We start from the raw sequence: 10802 nt of genomic DNA, 5'->3' as shown, positions 1-10802 counted from the left end.
CTCCGGGTATTACAAGGGTACGGTATACATCCCAGTATACCGCTGTTCCTACTGTTACCATGATGGTCGACAGGTATATATCACTTTATTCGGAATATACTCAATATATCTGGCTTCTCTCTCTGAATGGGGAGCTATACTATTTTATATTGGTTATACGGTAGCAGTAGGATATGTTACGGTATGAAATTACGGTACAGTACTGAAGTCTTTGACCTAAGTACGGTTTGAAATTATTGTATGACATTTTACCCCAGTTTGTTTGGTTACGAAAGTATGTAATATTTTTCTCCTGCACCTTTTTTCCCTCTTTTCAAGATTAATAATAATTAATTACAGTTAGCTACCACCACCTATCACCATCAGTCTCCACCACCACCTACCACCATCAATCTCCACCACCACCTACCGCTATCAATCTCCACCACCACCTACCACCAATCAATCTCCTCCACCACCACCTATCACCATCACCACCACCTACCAATCTCCACCACCACCTACCGCTATCAATCTCCACCACCACAAACCGCCATCAATCTCCACCACCACCTACCACCATCAATCTCCACCACCACCTACCACCATCAATCTCCACCACCACCTACCGCTATCAATCTCCACCACTACCTACCGCCATCAATCTCCACCAACACCTGCCACCTCATTCTTACTTTACCTGAGATTAATTAGCACGACCATAATGAAGAGACCTGTCACTCACCTTGTTGCCGTGGTGACCCATCCTCTCACCATCACTCCTCTTCCATCACCATCACTCCTCTTCCTTCACCATCACTCATTCCTCCCTCACCATCACTCCTCTTCCCTCACCATCACTCCTCTTCCTTCACCATCACTCATTCCTCCCTCCACCATCCTCCTCTCCCTCACCATCCTCCTCTCCCTCTCCTCTTCCCTCCTCACCATCCTCCTCTTCCTCACCATCCTCATTCCTCCCCCACCTCTCATTCCTCTGCCATCCTCCTCTTCCTCCACCATGCCTGTCCATCACTCATTCCTCCCTCACCATCACTCTTTCCTCCCTCACCATCACTTCTTCACCATCCTCCCTCACCATCACTCTTTCCTCCCTCACCATCACTTCTTCACCATCACTTCTTCAGTATGTCTTCCTCATTATTAAGCACCCAGCAAACTCACCATCACCTACTACACTCATGAAATTCCCATCACTTCACCATCACCATTACCACACATCACCACACATCACCGCACATCACCACACATCACCAAACATCACCACACATCACCACAGATCACCACACATCACCGCACATCACCAAAGATCACCTCACATCACCCCACATCACCACACATCACCACAGATCACCACACATCACCACAGATCACCACACATCACCACAGATCACCACACATCACCACAGATCACCACACACATCACCACAGATCACCACACATCACCAAACATCACCACACATCACACGGTCACCACACATCACCCCACATCACCTCACATCACCCACATCGCCACACATCACCACAGATCACCACACGTCACCCAAACATCACCACACATCACCACAGATCACCACACATCACCACAGATCACCTCACATCACACATCACCACATCACCAAACATCACCCCACATCACCGCAGATCACCGCACATCACCAAAGATCACCTCCATCACCCCACATCACCACGTATGCAAACCATCACCACACATCACACATCACCACACATCACCACAGATCACCACACATCACCACAGATCACCTCACATCACCCCACATCACCACACATCACCACAGATCACCTCACATCACCCCACATCACAACACATCACCACACATCACCACAAAGGTCTCTGCTTTCCTTCTCTCCGTCTTTTTGTTTCTTGCTCAGGATGTCCACAAGTTTCCGCAAGATGTTTTGGGTGACAGGCGTCGTAAAGTGTGGTCGTGTTATCTGGTGGGGGGGAACTGAGCTGTACCGGGCCACACAAAGGATCCAGCAACATATTTAGTCCGGGTTGGCGTCGCCCGGAGGTCCTCTTACGCTCCAGGGAAAGAATATAATGGTAGCAGAAGTGTTTTCAAGGGGAGGGGAGAGGAGTGTTTGGAGATAATGGTCTTGTGTTTGCTGCCATCTGACGGCGAAAATCAACCAACCAACAACCAAATAAACATTCAAAAACACCCAGACACACACACACATACCTGTTGAAGATGCCCCTGCCTGTCAAGATGAAACAGTTCCCAGGCGTTCATTAAAATGTTAACGTTTTAAAGCGAAGAAGTTGACCTTTAGCATTCTTAAAAATATATATATTTTTTTCCCTTCATCGCCGTGTCCTCCCACCATGATACACTGCTAACGAGAGGCTTCATCAGTGTTTCTTAAGAGAGTGTTGGTTCAATTAACATGATGGTGAGGATGCCGTTTACCAAGGTGCTATTATTTACCTTAGTTACCCTTGTGTTGTCGAAATGGATTCATCAAAGCTGTTTTAGGAGTTCGATACATTCATTTGTCGGGTCACTTAAAAGTAACCCGATGTTCAGGTGTAGGGCAGGTGTAAGACAGGTGTAGAGCAGGTGTAGGACAGATTTGTGCGACAGGTGTAGGACAGGTGTAGGACAGGTGTAAGACAGGTGTAATACAGGTGTGGGGCAGGTGTAATACAGGTGTGGGGCAGGTGTGGGACAGGTGTGGGGTAGTTGTAGGGCAGGTGTGGGGCAGGTGTAGGGCAGGTGTGGGGCAGGTGTGGGGCAGGCGCTGGGGCAGGTGTGGGCAGGTGTGGGGCAGGTGTGGGACAGGTGTGGGCAGGATGGTCCGCTTGTCTCTAATAATTATCAATTCGTAGTTTAGTCCTGAGACCCTTATGACGAGGTACAAACTTTGTCCACAAGACTTCAGCTGAGACCCTGAGGAAGGCGGCGACGCTGATGAAGGTCGGGGTGCGTAGGTGCGGGGGTGGGAAGATCAGGGAGGAAGAGGATGGGGGTGATGGAAGGAAGGAGAGAGGGATGGGGTGGGGAGGAAGAGGTGAGGGAGGAGGAGGAGGGAAGGAGGAGGTAATGAAAGGAGGGAAGGAAGAGAGGGAGGGATGGAGGAGATGGGGTGAGATAGAAAGATGAGGGATGGAGGGGATGGAGAGGGGAGGGTGGGAGATAGGGCGTATGCTGGAGAGGTGAGGACTTTTTATCCAAGAGAACAGACGCACACACACACACTTAACCAGTCCCCCCCCCCAAAAAAAAAATAGAAAACATATCCACTACAGAACTAAAAAGATATATTTTTATCTCTAAACTAATATAAAGAAACCTTAACCTAACCTAACCTAACCTTAACCTAACCTAACCTTAACCTAACCTAACCTAACCTAACCAGAAATTCTTCAGTGTTTTCGTCTGAGGGCATAAAAATGTTATGAATATATTGATAATAATAATAATAATAATAATAATAATAATAATACGAATAGTAATAACAATAATATTCGTAAATAGTAATAAATAAAGTTAAACTAATACTGAATAAGATTACGTGCTGTTCGACAGGTAAGTTACGTGCTGTTCGACAGGTAAGCTACGTGCTGTTCGACAGGTAAGATTACGTGCTGTTCGACAGGTAAGCTACGTGCTGTTCGACGGTTAAGATTACGTGCTGTTCGACAGGTAAGCTGCATTAACATTCGACGGGTAAGATTGCGTGCTGTTCGACGGGCAAATTTACGTGCTGCTCGACAGGTGAATACGTGCTGTTCGACAGGTAAGTTACGTGCTGTTCGACAGGTGAATGCGTGCTGTTCGACTGGGTATTGCATTATGTTCGACAGGGTAAGTTACGTGCTGTTCGACAGGTAAGATTACGTGCTGTTCAATAATTTTATATAAAATTCGACGAGCGGGTGGGGGGAGGCAGCAGGAAGTGAGGAGGTGAAGGAAGGGAGGGAAGAGGAGGATGAAGAGGAGGGTGGTTCTATCGTAGGAGCGGACGTGAGAGAGAGAGAGAGAGAGAGAGAGAGAGAGAGAGAGAGATATCACCCTTTTTATACTAACAGCGCCGCGTTCTCTCTGTCTCTGTCTATTTGCCTGTCTGTCTCTCAGTGCAACGTTTTCTTTCTCTCTCTCCCCCAGCATACAGCACGTTCCTTGTTTTTCACTCTCTCTTTCAGCACCAAGTTCCCTCCACCTCTCTCTCTCTCTCACTAGACACGTTATGTCGTTAGCGGCCGTACCAGCATTGTCCCTTGGGTCTCGTTGACGCTTTTCGTTAACCCCTGCCACATTTATGTTCTCTCTCTCTCCCTCTCTCTCTCTCTCTCTCTCTCTCTCTCTCTCTCTCTCTCTCTCTCTGTGTGATTCTTTCTCTGTCACTTTCTCTTTCTCTATCTTTTGTATTTCTTTCGTAATCGTTCTCTTCTCTCCCCTAGTTTCACTCTCTCCATTCTTTTTGGAGGAAGGGTGTGGAGGGAGGGAGGGAGGGAAGAAGGAAGGGTGGAAGGAAGGTAAGGGAAGGGAGGAAGAGATGAAAGAAAAAGGAAAGATCTGACACTGTTTCCCTCTCAACCTTCCCACTCTCTTCCCTCTCATCGCCTCCCTACTCACCCCTCTCATCGCTCTCGCCGCCTCCTCACTCACCCCTCTCGCCGCCTCCACCTCACCCTCTCTGCCTCCTCCCTCTCTTCCCTACTCACCCCTCTACCGCCTCCTCCACCCCTCTCACCGCCTCCTCCATCCCTTCTCGTGCCATCAGAAGAGATGTCAAACACTATTCCGTTGCCACTAAAACACGTTCCTTTCTGTCCAGCCTGGGCCTCCAGTCCGTCACCACCTCGAGTCGTCACCACCTCGAGTCGTCACCCCTCCAGTCGTCACCTCTCAAGTCGTCACCCCTCCAGTCGTCACCCCTCCAGCTGTCACCCTGGGATCATGTAAACATCTATGGAGTCGTACTGGGGTCATGAAGTCATCTAGGGGGTCGTACTGGGGTCATGAAGTCATCTAGGGGGTCGTACTGGGGTCATGAAGTCATCTAGGGGGTCGTACTGGGGTCATGAAGTCATCTAGGGGTCATGCTGGGGTCATGAAGTCATCAAGGGTCGTACTGGGGTCATGAAGTCATCCTAGGGGGGTCATGCTGGGGTCATGTAGTCGTCTAGGGGGTCGTACTGGGGTCATGTAGTCATCTGAGGGGTCATGCTGGGGTCATGTAGTCATCTAGGGGTCGTACTGGTCATGTAATAGTCATCAGGGGGTCGTACTGGGGCTTTACATAGGTCGTGTGTTCGGTAGTGGTCGTAAGGTCGTGATGTTGACAGTGAACAAGGAAAGGGAAATAAATTGAACTAAGGGGGAAGGAGGGGGATAAGTGGGAGGGAGGGGGAAGGGAGGAGGAGGAAGTGAGAGGGAAGAGGAGGGAGTAAGGAGAGGGAGAATGGGAGGAAGTGGAAGAGGAAGAAGGGAAGGGGCAATGGAGGGGAGAGCTGAGGGCAAGAGAGGATGGAGGTGGGAGGGCTGGGAAGGAGAGTGGGGAGGGGAAGGGAAGAAGGGATCTATCAGCACGTTTTCTACCAATATTCAAGCTTTGAAGGAAGAGCCAGACGTCTCTCTCTCTCCCTCTCTCTCTCTCTCTCTCTCTCTCTCTCTCTCTCTCTCATCCATCGTGTCCAGTTATCTTCAGGGAGGAAGGGGAGATGGGGGTGGGGAGAGAAGGAATGGGGGTGGAAGGAAGACGGAGGGGGAGGGTAAAAGAGGGGATGGGGAGAAGGGAGGGAAGGAAGAACTAAGAACGTCTTAGCTCTCCCTCTCTCTCTCTCTCTCTCTCTCTCTCTCTCTCTCTCTCATCCATCGTGTCCAGTTATCTTCAGGGAGGAAGGGGAGATGGGGGTGGGGAGAGAAGGAATGGGGGTGGAAGGAAGACGGAGGGGGAGGGTAAAAGAGGGGATGGGGAGAAGGGAGGGAAGGAAGAACTAAGAACGTCTTAGCCATTGTTGAAATAGTTGGTTTAAGTTGGCCCTCTGTGGTGGCTTCTTCTGGACGGTCGTGTTGTGTCAACTTGGCCTGATGATTGCTGCCGGACCCTAACCAAACCTTTTCTCTTGGTCTCTTAGCCAGCCCTTTTCTAAGAGATATATAGCCCTTTCCAGCCCCTTCCATTATATCTCTAGCCCTTTCCAGCCCCTTTCAACACATATCTAGCCCTTTCCGGCTCCTTCCAACACATCTCTAGCCCTTCCTAGCCTCTTCCAAATGATCTCTAGCCCTTTTCAGACAATTCAAACAGATATCTAGCCCTTACTAGCCCTTTCTATCAGCCCCCTACTCCTCCCCAGCTTTCCCCAGCCCTTATCACCTCTCCTAACCAGATATTCAGCCGTTTCCAGTTCTCCCTAGCCCCCAGCATCCCCCCTCATTAATCCCGAGCCCTCTCTAGCCCTTTTCTGTCCCGTATCCAGCCCCCTGTGACTCTCTGCAGCCCCCTCTAGCTCTCTCCAGCCCTCTGTAACCCTCTCCTTGGCCCACTTCTTTCCTATCTTATTTTTTCTAACCTTAAACCTTCTTCCTCTTCCTCTCCTTTCACCTTCCTCTTTCTCTCTTTCTCTATCCCTCATTTATTCTTCCACTTCTTCCGCCTACCATTTACGTCCTTCTCATCTTACATTCCCCCTTCTTCCCCCTTCCGTTTACCCCCTTTCCTCCTACCTTTTTGTCTGTCTCCCTTCCATTTCTGCCTTTCCGTTCCTTTTTTCCGCCTTTCTCTTCCTCTCTGCCCCCCCCACACTCCCACAGATCTTTTTCTCTTGAAGTGTAACGCGATTTTTCTTCTATGTTGTTATGTCCTTTTTATTTGGAGCTGACCCGTGAGAGAGAGAGAGAGTCTAAACAAGAAAAGGAGAGAGGAGAAGAACAAGAAAAGAGAGAGAAGAACAAGAAGAAGAGAGGAGAAAAAAGACCATAGAATAATAAAAGCTACAAAGAAACAAGACTGGTGTGTATGTGAGAGCCGTGTCAGTATTTTGTTTTCATGTGACACAGGAGATATTTATAGAGGTTGACAATGTTCTGGGGCAGACATATAGGCTATTAAAAGACGCTAGTAACATATGGCTTAAGCTAAGGATGTCTGTGAGGGTGCGGAGGTTGAGTGGATATATGGCTCGTCTCTTGTTTTAAAAAGAGTCGCTGGTTCGCATCCAGTAATACCCCTAGTTTATATTCAGATGTTGATGAAGTGAAAAATCGAAGGGTAAGTATGCAGTATACTGTATCCACACTACCCCTCACGGATTACGTATTAAACAGATGGATGGATGATTGTGTGGATGGACCCAGCGTGAGTGTATCCAAGCCTCTGGTAGATACCATCCTCACCATCAACTAGTGTTCCACCCTCTCATACGTTCCTCACCACCAACTAGTGTTCCACCCTCTCACACCTTCCTCGCCACCAACTAGTGTTCCACCCTCTCACACCTTCCTCGCCACCAACTAGTGTTCCACCCTCTCACACGTTCCTCACCATCAACTAGTGTTCCACACTCTCACACCTTCCTCGCCACCAACTAGTGTTCCACCCTCTCACACCTTCCTCACCATCAACTAGTGTTCCACCCTTTCACACCTTCCTCACCATCAAGTAGTGTTCCACCCTCTCACACCTTCCTCGCCACCAACTAGTGTTCCACCTCTCACACCTTCCTCACCATCAACTAGTGTTCCACCCTTTCACACCTTCCTCACCATCAACTAGTGTTCCACCTTTCACACTTTCTCACCATCAACTAGTGTTCCACCTCTCACACCTTCCTCACCATCAACTAGTGTTCCACCCTTTCACACCTTCCTCCCATCAACTAGTGTTTCCACCCTCTCACACGTTCCTCACCATCTACTAGTGTTCCACCCTCTCACCTTCCTCACCATCAACTAGTGTTTCCACCCTTTCACACCTTCCTCACCATCAACTAGTGTTCCACCCTCTCACGTTCCTCACCATCTACTAGTGTTCCACCCTCTCACCTTCCGCACCATCAACTAGTGTTCCACCCTCTCACGTTCCTCGCCATCAACTAGTGTTCCACCCTCTCACACCTTCCCGCGCTATCAACTAGTGTTCCACCCTCTCACATCAACTAGTGTTTCTCCCTCACCATCAACTAGTGTTCCACCCTCACACGTTCCTCACCATCAACTAGTGTTCCACCCTCTCACGTTCCTCACCATCAACTAGTGTTCCACCTTCTCATACGTTCCTCACCATCAACTAGTGTTCCACCCTCACACCTTCCGCGCCATCAACTAGTGTTCCACCCTCTCACACCTTCCTCACCATCAACTAGTGTTCCACCCTCTCATATGTTCCTCACCATCAACTAGTGTTCCACCCTCTCACACGTTCCTCACCATCAACTAGTGTTCCACCCTCTCACACCTTCCTCACCATCAACTAGTGTTCCACCTTCTCATACGTTCCTCACCATCAACTAGTGTTCCACCCTCTCACACGTTCCTCACCATCAACTAGTGTTCCACCCTCTCATACGTTCCTCACCATCAACTAGTGTTCCACCCTCCTCATCATCCACTAACACAAGGCAGATTTAACAGAGGTAATTATTCATAGTGGTGATTGACTGAGAGTGCACAAAGCGATCCAGTCAGTCAGTCAGTCAGTTTACAACCTGTCATCTTTCACCGTGGACAAGGGCGTGGTGTAATGGTAGAGTAATAATGTGGTGGTAGTGGTGGTGGTGATAATGGTGGTAGTGGTGGTAGTGGTGGTAGTGGTAGTGGTGGTAGTGGTGGTAGTGGTAGTGGTGGTAGTGGTGGTGGTGGTGGGTCACAGTGGCTGGGGTTGTACTCTTGTAATAACAATTGGGTGGTCATGTAGGCTACCCATGACATGCCCCCCTCATGACACACACACAACTCACCTCACCTCTCTACCCTTATGACATGACACACACATCTCACCGAAATGAAGTGAGTCGTCTTCTTATTTATTTAGAAGAAGGAGAAGAAGAAGAAGAACCTACCTACAGGTCTACAGGAAGGATTGACGGTAAATTATAAAAGTTTTAGTCAAGAGATAAAAATATTTCATTCCTTAGTCAACTTTACCAAGTCTCTAGTTCTTCTGCCCCTCTTAAGGCCAGTCGTAGTGCTGACCCGTCTCTTGATTCTTGTCTTTATCACTGACACCTGTCCTCACTCACTCACTGACACCTATCCTCACTCACTCACTGACACCTGTCCTCACTCACTCACTGACACCTATCCTCACTCACTCACTGACACCTGTCCTCACTCACTCACTGACACCTGTCCTTACTCACTCACTAACACCTGTCCTCACTCACTCACTGACACCTGTCCTCACTCATTCACTGACACCTGTCCTCACTCACTCACTGACACCTGTCCTCACTCATTCACTGACACCTGTCCTCACTCACTCACTGACACCTGTCCTCACTCATTCACTGACACCTGTCCTCACATTAGTGTGTGTGTGTGTGTGTGTGTGTGTGTGTGTGCAACAGTGAGTCATAATGGGATCGGTATTGTTACTTCAGCCCCAGAAAACTTCTAGCGCCTCCTCCTTTGTAAAGAGCATCACCTGGCGTTGCGATCGCTCGTGCTGGAGAAAATATAGGAGAGTCATCCCTGATACATGCGTTTGTGTGTGTAGTCTTCCTGATACACACGAGACAATGTTGACTTTATGAGAAGGCCAAGCCGAGACGGAACACACCCCGGGACACACGCCGACCTCTATAATATCTTATCTTCCTCCTCGAGAGTAAATTTCATCCTAGAAACTCTCCTTTTATGGCCTAGGAATCACTGTACCTTGAGAGCAGTTTTGTTCAGACCCTTGAGCTGAAGGCTGCTTGCCTCTTACACGCTCGCTGGCTATATTTTGGCGTGGTCTGGCTATACTCACCCCACATAGTGCCTCACCCCACACAGTGCCTCACACAGTGCCTCACCCCACACAGTGCCTCACACAGTGCCTCACCCCACACAGTGCCTCACCCCACACAGTGCCTCACCACCACAGTGCCTCACCCCACACACAGTGCCTCACCCACACAGTGCCTCACCCCACACAGTGCCTCACCCCACAGTGCCTCATCCCACACAGTGCCTCACCCACACAGTGCATCACCTCACATAGTGCCTCACCCCACAGTGCCTCACACAGTGCCTCACACAGTGCCTCACCCCCACACAGTGCCTCACCCCACAGTGCCTCACCACACAGTGCCTCACACACAGTGCCTCACGTGCATAGGTGCCTCACATAGTGCCTCACCCACACAGTGCCTCACACAGTGCTCACACATCACCTGCCTCACCCCACACGGTGCCTCACACAGTGCCTCACCCCCACACAGTGCCTCACCCACACAGTGCCTCACCCACAGTGCCTCACCCACACAGTGCCTCACACAGTGCCTCACCCCACACACAGTGCCTCACCTCACACAGTGCCTCACAGTGCCTCACACAGTGCCTTGCCCCACACAGTGCCTCACCCCACGCAGTGCCCCACACACAGTGCCTCACACAGTGCCTTGCCTCACACAGTGCCTCACACAGTGCCTCACCCCACACAGTGCCTCACACAGTGCCTCACCTCACCCCACACAGTGCCTCACCCCACACAGTGCCTCACACAGTGCCTCACCCCACACAGTGCCTTGCCCCTCCTATTGCCTCACATAGAAGAGAGGGACAATGGTGTACACTTTTGGTGGGTCGACCTACCAAAAAAAATAGCCATTTAAATGCATGAGG

Source organism: Homarus americanus, unplaced genomic scaffold, assembly GCF_018991925.1.
Source record: "Homarus americanus isolate GMGI-L3 unplaced genomic scaffold, GMGI_Hamer_2.0 scaffold46622, whole genome shotgun sequence".
NCBI classification, from domain to species: Eukaryota; Metazoa; Arthropoda; class Malacostraca; order Decapoda; family Nephropidae; genus Homarus; species Homarus americanus.
The sequence above is the reverse complement of the archived record's forward strand: the minus strand, read 5'-3'. Positions refer to the sequence as shown.